The sequence below is a fragment of the Lygodium microphyllum genome, chromosome 11 (genome assembly GCF_053477565.2).
Source record: "Lygodium microphyllum isolate KBCC chromosome 11, Lygodium_microphyllum_v1.1.10, whole genome shotgun sequence".
In the NCBI taxonomy this organism is placed as follows: domain Eukaryota; kingdom Viridiplantae; phylum Streptophyta; class Polypodiopsida; order Schizaeales; family Lygodiaceae; genus Lygodium; species Lygodium microphyllum.
The window spans coordinates 123,318,946-123,327,335 of NC_141145.1; the positions used below are offsets into that span (position 1 = coordinate 123,318,946).

The 8,390-nt window shown below is 37.2% G+C and overlaps 1 pseudogene; it reads right to left on the bottom strand.

Annotated features, from left to right (window-relative positions):
* Positions 1-295: 295 nt before the first annotated feature.
* On the bottom strand, positions 296-3,061 carry LOC148029324 (putative adenylate kinase 6, chloroplastic; annotated as a pseudogene).
* Between the last annotated feature and the right edge of the window lie 5,329 nt (positions 3,062-8,390).

Sequence of the window (8,390 nt, forward strand, 5' to 3'; positions counted from 1 at the left end):
TTTAGTAGTACCAAGTCCTACGTTTAGGTCCCGTGGGACATCTCTGACCTTCTCAATATTCTAGGACTCTGATACCCTCCAAGAAATCACACAACCCACAAATTTGTCAAAAGAAAAATAAACTTTGAGCAGAATTCTAAACAACAACTAATTGTAATTGCTCTAGAGAATGTTCTTTGAGAACATCTAGGAATTTGGGTCAGGTTTCTAGTATACCTCTAATCACATTAAAGTTCAATAACTTATCTTATGCAGAATAGAATTCTTCCATAGGTTTTCTCTCTTCTACATAAAATCACAATCTAGCTTTTACTACCTCCATTGTATCATCTACATGAACTATTAATTTTGTGGCACACACTAGATATGATAACAATGGTGGCATAAAAAATTCTTGATTTTCTAGCTTCGCTTTCCACATTAGTCTTTGCAATGTTGTGAGAAGTCCCACAGCCACTACAAATCCATCTTCCTAAGCATTTTGTGATCAAAATATCTTCTTGTAAGCATAGATTGACAACCAGATCTGTGACTACCACTTTCTCTAAAGTTTCAACTTGACTTTGAGTTCAAGGAAACCATCTCAAATAAAACTAGACTCACCCATGGAAACCCATTTCTTGAGTGTTCTAGCTAGCAATTTCAATATCACGTCATTTGGAAGCAATTTTTCTTCATTCATGAGCTTCTTGAGCCTATTTCCAAGAGCTGTGGCTTGAGAGAGCTCTTCATGCACAAGGTTTCCCATGGAGATATGAGGAATATCAACATGCTTCTCATTTGTTTGCAACTTCCAAAATATCAAACCGTAAGAACCTACTATTGCATTAATTTTCAAAAATATTGGAGATATCCTTAGCTTTGGCTATGATCCATGGAGCATCATTATATATGTGATCCTTTGTAGAAGTTAAGATCTCATAGGCACGTGACACCAAATGAGCAATTGTTGAATATACGAAATTGACTAGAATAGTAATTTCCAAGTCTCATTTTTTCAATAAAGAGCCATTTTTCCATATGTACCTGCTTTGATACCATGCAATATGTCCTAGTTGAAGACATGCTTTGAAAATGAACTCCATGATCAATATTATATGTTTTGAAAGAAAGTGCAAAGCCAGAACTCATGCCATGCAATCACACAATCGATGAAAGACATAACAAGATGAATGCATTGAAGAAACAATGCCTAGCCTAGCTACAAGTGCCCATGTGTCAAGGAGAGGATTGGGGAGAGAGAAAGAGGAGAGAGAATACTGTAGAAGAGAGAGAATAAGAGAAGCAAAAGAGAGAGAAAGAGGGTGATGAGGAGAGAGAAATACATGAAAGAGAAAGTGATATGGCTGGAAGCCATGAAAGGATAGGAGAAGCTAGAGAGAGAGGAAGGACAAAGATGTATTATTGTGCAAAAAACTTCCACTTGTACATATGTCCTTTCCCCTCTTATATGCCCCTAATTCAGTTCTTTACATTCCATCCCCACTCGGATGTATTTGTCCTCAAAAACAAAAATAGGACTTATTACAAATTGCCAAGTGGTGGAAAGGGGTAGGGTACTCTACATGGACTAAAATAAATTGGCCTAATCTTCAAGGATTCACGAAGTACAACTAGAGGGTTGAGAATCAAGTACAAAGCATTGAAAACCATTGGGAAATACTTCTGCTTCTCTCTCTTTTGTAATATTCTCTCTCCTCTTTCTCTCTCCCCAGTCCTCTCCTTGACAATTGGTATCAGAGCTTCTCAGGTTCTTGATCTAGTTGGTCATATTTTGTTTAGTTTTCCCTTTTCAGTCACACAAATCCAAGTACTTTAGGTACACAGGTACAAACATGCCAGGTAGCATTGGAGTGACCAATGGACATTTCCAAGAAGAAGACAAGCAACATTGAAGACTTTTTAAAAGCTGGAGGGGGCAATTAAGTTTTAACTTTTGGGAAAGTTGAGCTTCTCCTCCTTTCTCAAGCTTTCAAGAGAGCTTCTATAGAGGAATCAACTCCCACTTCTTTGGATCTTAGGCAGTTCTTCCTCAGCTATGGTAGCTGCAACTGCCTCAACCAACTTTGGAGGCCGTGCACCCAAGATCATGTCTTGTGCATCTGGAGCAATTGTGCTGAAATGATGTCATAGAAGCTTGAGGAAATAGGCATTTCTGTGCAACCCCATTCTTGACATGGCATCCAAACTTGCAGGAAGAACCAACAACTTGGACAACTAGGTTATGGGCTTGATGCACACAAGATTCCACCCTTGACTCTAATTCCACATGCTCCCTTTCTGCACAAAGTTGCACTTTTGTCCTTGCTATTGCTCTTAGTTCTTGTGACCTTGCCAATCGGGTTTGCTTTTATGCCATCGGTTCTAACCTTTTTTGTTTTGCCGCTATGAGCTTTGATTGTAGCCTTTCAGCAAGGTTCTTAGGCTGTGAAGGGCATGGAGGGCTCTTTATCTTTGGTCTAGCCTTATTTGATCCAACTGCCTGCATTTTCAGGTTGCTTTCCATTTTCTTGCCCTGTTATTGAAAAGAGAGTTACTTGTCATTGGACAAACCATCCTCATTGCTCAAATCATCTCCTTCAGTTGATTGAACATCAGTGGCTTCATTTTTGTTCACTTCACCTGCACCATTCTACAGATTGTGAAAGAAATGCTAGGCATAGATAAAGCACGACCAACTTGCACCAATGAGGAAAAACTGGAAACAAGCAGCAAGCCAAAGTAACAATAGGAACCAATATAGAAAGAGCAGTCTGCCATAGAAGACGTCTCTCCTCAAAGATCCAAGCATAAAAAAAGTGTCATCTATGGAGAATGCTAGTTGCGATAACAAATCTAAGTGTGCTGGCCATTTTGAAAGCTTGGATTTTCTAGGCCTTAGTATCTTGACCACGTGATTGCATCAAATGATAAGCTTTCACTTCAACAAAAGCCCAGCGCGACTCCGATTCCTTGTGATCAAGACTTTCTCAGCAAATATCTTGACTAGATCAGCTTTCTTCTTCAGCTTCTTCACAAAATGCATGGTAGGAACATGTTCGCAGGCCTTCTTCCTCGACATTTTCTGCAAATTTTAGTTTCTCTAGTAACTTTCTAGGACCTGTCACTTTTTTAATGAGGTACACCATCAAGAGTACCTGCTAAAATTACAGCAACCTCCTCCGAAGATAGTTGTACTTCCATATTTATCTAAGTTGCATCAGAGATTGGGATCTCACGCTACTCAGATACTACTATTCTTGGTCCAAATCCTCTACCTTTTCACACGTTCTTCAGCTTGTTTAAGTGAGATAGACAATCATTAGAAGTGGAAAGAGTTAAGAAAAAAAAAAATGGCTCAAGGGACTTTGCACAAAGCAAACAAAGAACAGAATATGCAAAAAAAAAAAAAACTGAATAGAATATATAGAGTTTGGAAGAGAATAGAAGAATGTGTGGCAAAAGTTTATGAAGTAATACTAGCATTATCTCCTGAGCCAGTAGTACCTGTACTTGGTACCAAATGCCAAAAGTTATGAGCCTCAGAGTGGATAGTGATCTATAGGAGGGTAACACAATTCAAGGACACGTAGAGATAGCCTAGTTTGGATCACATACAGGCAGATTTCTATGAGCAAGAGGTGAGCCCCAAAGCTTGCTCTAGTGATAGAGTAGCAACAAGTTTGTGGCAAGTTTGTGACTGCTATGCACCAAGTTGCTAAGAGTATACCTTGCAAAGGCATCGCTAAAGATGCATGTGTAAGGAATTCCTATAGCCTTGATCTTGCGACGAATGGAAACCTTCTTGCCATACATTGTGTTTATAGACTCCATGGCCTTGGCTCAATCTGATCAGCCACACTACTAAATGACATTGATCAAGTAGAAAATCTGCCTAAGCAAGAGATTGCACCTGTAAAGACAGAGAATGATGCTAATTTTGATGATGAAGATGATGATAACATTTCAAGGCTGATTGCATGGATACTAGATGGCATGCTGGCATGGACAAAAGCAACATGTGGGAATGGTGCAATCTGGGCACAATCTAGATAGTATGGAAAATCAAGGAAATAGCCAACAAGTTGTCCATATCAAGTGCAATCAATTAATGATGATGATGATCATGAAGATGATTATAATGATGTCTGGTTACTACTGCTACTCTAGATGATAGAGATGATAATGATGATTAATTTGTTGGTGATGATCACAAAGATAAAGAACAAGACTCTGGCAGGCTGAGCTTCTTCAAATTCATTCCCTTCTTTGTGAAAGCTAAAATCATGAACATCACATCTTGAATGACCTCATCAAAACTTAGTTCACCATTTATTATTGATTCCATGTAACCTAGTTGATCTGAAGTTGTATTTTTTAGTATAGTTTGACTACTCTTTAGTGGTCTATAGTCTCCGCTGAACCAGTAGGATTCTGATCAACATGTTTCATCTCTCTGGTGGAAACAACAAGTGTTGAGCCAATCACCATCTAACCTAGGCATCTAAAGGCATTAGAAGTCTTACATCAACAACTCAGAATAATGGGAGATGTAACACACTTTACATCAATAAAATGAAGAGATGTCTTTCCTATACTTTGTGCACTTGGAGCTGTTGATGTCATAAGGACAGTTATACTAAGCTTTCCAAGCATTGCAAATCATTTACCCCAGATGTTGGAAGCAAGTTGGATATTTCAGAAGAAGAGCTGAGTGGACTCTCTAACATATGCTTTCAAGTTTGGAAAAACATTGCAATAGCATTTTTGTCTCTCGACATACTACTTGAGCTATTCGGTCCAACTCCTATAAACATTTTTGCAATAGCGAGCATATGCAACTTTGGATTCCAAAGAGATCTGACTACTATACCATTTGTTGCTTTTCCAAGGGGCTCTATCCGACACTAATTTCATGAGGGTTTTGAGTTGTCTATAGATTTGCAAATTTAGGAGGGTTCTGAGTTGTCTATAGATTTGCATACCCTTATTTGAGTTGTCTACAGTGACACATTTTGATGAAAGGCATTGTCATTATCTAACTGACTGGAAGCACCATTGTCTTCTTGGTCACATGTTAACAACCACAATTGGAAACTTACAATGCTATGAGTTGTTCTATTAATTCACGTTTGGGAGCACTAATCCTAATATGAAAGTGGTCAGATCAGATTAAAATCTCAATTTCTATGTAGGTAGATTACAAGTAGATTTCTAATGCCCTCTATATAGTTTCCTAGAATGCCAAAATCTATAGCCCCATGAGCAGAGCTTCAGCACAGATGGGAATGCAACTTCATCAACATCAGTGGATTATGATGCAAGAGATGCTTCAGCAAGGGTATTGCTTACATGGTTTTTGAACCCTCTCATGTAGCACAAGGAAATATTGACTCTGAAGCATCTTATAGGAGGCAAATGGCATCTAGTAACAATATTATCAGCATCATAAGAGCATTGGAATTCAACAAGTTAGTTGCTCACATGCTTGACATGATTGACGTGTTGGCATATGAATTTATGCATTTTGATGCAACCATATGGCAACTGAAGTGATAGATGCCATCCGGATAGAAGGAGCACTTGTCAAACATTTGACATCTCATATGGATCAGTTGTTGGTACAACCATGCATCTTGGAAGCTCTCATCAATCTTTATGGTAATGCTATTTTGCAGGATGGTTTAGCACATGTATATGATAAGTATATGCTGGTTGTATCGATTGTCATGTCTGATGCAGTAATTCAGCAAAACTTATTGCAATCATTGCTAAATATGTATAGAAATGAGTATAGCCAATCACTCTCTCATGGACACCAATACCTATATGGATAGCAATATGACCATCAGCAACATTCATGTACTTCTCAACCATATGCTTCTCATGAGTACCATGGACAATAGTATGATTATTCTATTGTTGATCTATATAGTGATGATACGAGCAACATTAGGACTAAAACTCATAAATCTAGGCAATTAACCAGTGATCAAATAAGAGAGTTGCATGCTCAAGGGTTATGCTATAGATGTGTTGAACCGATGCATTCTAATCATCAAGACATCTAGAGAGCAAAGAATGCAAGGATATTTGTGGTACTTGAGTATTCAGATGAAGAGGATACAAACAGTCATACTGAAGACAATTTTGATGATGATCCAAAGAAAAATAAAGGGTTTACAGTTGCAGCCTACAAAGATTCAATTGTTGATGAATACCATGACCATGGGCTTCTCTTTGATTCAGTTGTTGCTCAAGACTATGACCATGGGCTTCTATTTGATTCGGTTGCTTATGCTTTTGTATTTCGTACATGCCTATTATTTCATGAGTGATGATATCTCTAATTTAGTGATCATGATGCGTGGATGGGATATTACCTTCCCTTTTGATCCGAGATGTTAAGGGATGTACTTAACTCTTTGTGTGGACCAACATTACTTTGGGAATGATTTCCTTATCTTCAAGAATTTTGAGACAACTATCATGCTAACTAGTGGGCTTTCCTTCACTGCAGAACGGATATTTGTTTTGGACTAGATTTAATGCTGAATGAATGACAGAGATGTGTTAGTCATATGGGCTAAAAGCACTTAATAAGAGCTTCGTCTGGAGCTATAGTATTTTTGATTTGGATCATCCAATCCAAAGTTATTACAGATTTAGTATAGCAAGGTTTGTAGTGGATAGTGCAGAGTCTCCATTTGGGAGGAGCTCTTAATGGAAACATTTTGGTCCAAGATTTCATTTGTGAGAGAAAGAGGGTGACAAGGAGAGAAAAATACTAGAAATGGAGAGAGAAAAACAGGAAAGAGAAAGAGATATGGTTGGAAGCCATGAAAGGACAGGAGAAGCTAGAGAGAGAGGAAGGACAAAGATGTATTATTATGTAAAAAAATTCCACTTGTACGTATGTCTTTTCCCCTTTTATATGCCCCTAATTCAGTTCTTTACACCATGCATCATGCAAAATGCAAACACAATTCCTTGGTTAAATTACAATCCTTAACCTCACCTCTCAACACTTAGTGAAAAGAATAATTATTACACTTTGCTCCACCCACCCAAATCTCATAATTACTTAAGAAAATAGTGGTTCTCATGATGTTGACTAGGTAAACAACCCATCTCACAATTAAAGGAGTCCTTCATGACCCTCAAACTTACCCAATCACATTTCCTCTCATCCTAAGGTTCCTAATTCAATGATGAATATCCCAACTCTCGTGTGTGCAAACAATAGTGCATGCACAATGAAAAGTGCTCTCTCTAGTGGATGCACATCTAATATTTACTACCTATAGCTGTAGTGGGCATCATGTTGTGCTAGTATTCAATGATGTTGCAAAGAGTGCATTAACCCAACCCATGGCATGGAAGTAATTGAAAAAATCAAGAGACTACCCCTAAGTACAGTGCATCCAACAAGTGCAATGTGAAGTGCTCGTAAACCCATAATTCTTGTGATGTGCAAAGATATGGGCAAGAAAGTATACTTAATTTAGGATGTCCAACAGCTAGAATCATAGTCTAGCTCCAATCTATCCAAATACTTAATTTAGGATGTCTAATAGATACAATCATACTCCAACTATCCCCAAAAATACCAAACTTAACCAAGGCTATTTAGTTTTCAAGTACAATAAATCCAAAAAAATGATGAAAAACAATTCCTAGTCTAATCAAACACAAAAAATATGATTTAAAAACAACAAAAAAAATAGTCAAGAAAATAACTAAACACAAAAAATCCTATCTCCTTGATGTTCTATTGGAGGTTTATAGATTACATGAAAACATATGACATATTTAGCCCTCCCCCTAGTATGCAAGTATTCATGTGTAAGAGTAGCCTTCATAACATGATGCCACATCTATCATCCATCCAATTTTCTCATTCTTATGCTCTTCTTGTTTATGTCCAAACCACTCTTCCAATTTAATTGTCATCAATCTTGATACATACTTCTTTAATCTATATATGTGAATTCTTTATTTATGTGCTTTTCCATCTAAGTCTTCTAATGTATAAGTTCCATTTTTGTATGTTTTAGTTACTCTGAAAGGTCTCTCCCGTTTAGTCTTGAATTTCTTCTGAAATGTGTGATCCAACTTATTCTTATATATTAAAATCAAATACCATTTTTAATATCTTTTGATTTTTGATTAAAAATTTAAATATTTTTTGACTTATTTTATAATACTCACATGCCTCTTGCCTGTTTAATTGTCCTTTTGCAATTGCAATGATCTCTTTCAAATAATCTTTATCCTCACCCTCATTCAAATTTTCAAGCATCCTTAGAGTATGTATTTTCACTTTTATAAGCAATAAAGCCTCTTTCATAAGCCACCTTAGATGGAGAAAACCCAGCACTCTCTTTCTTAGATAAACAATAATCCCATAA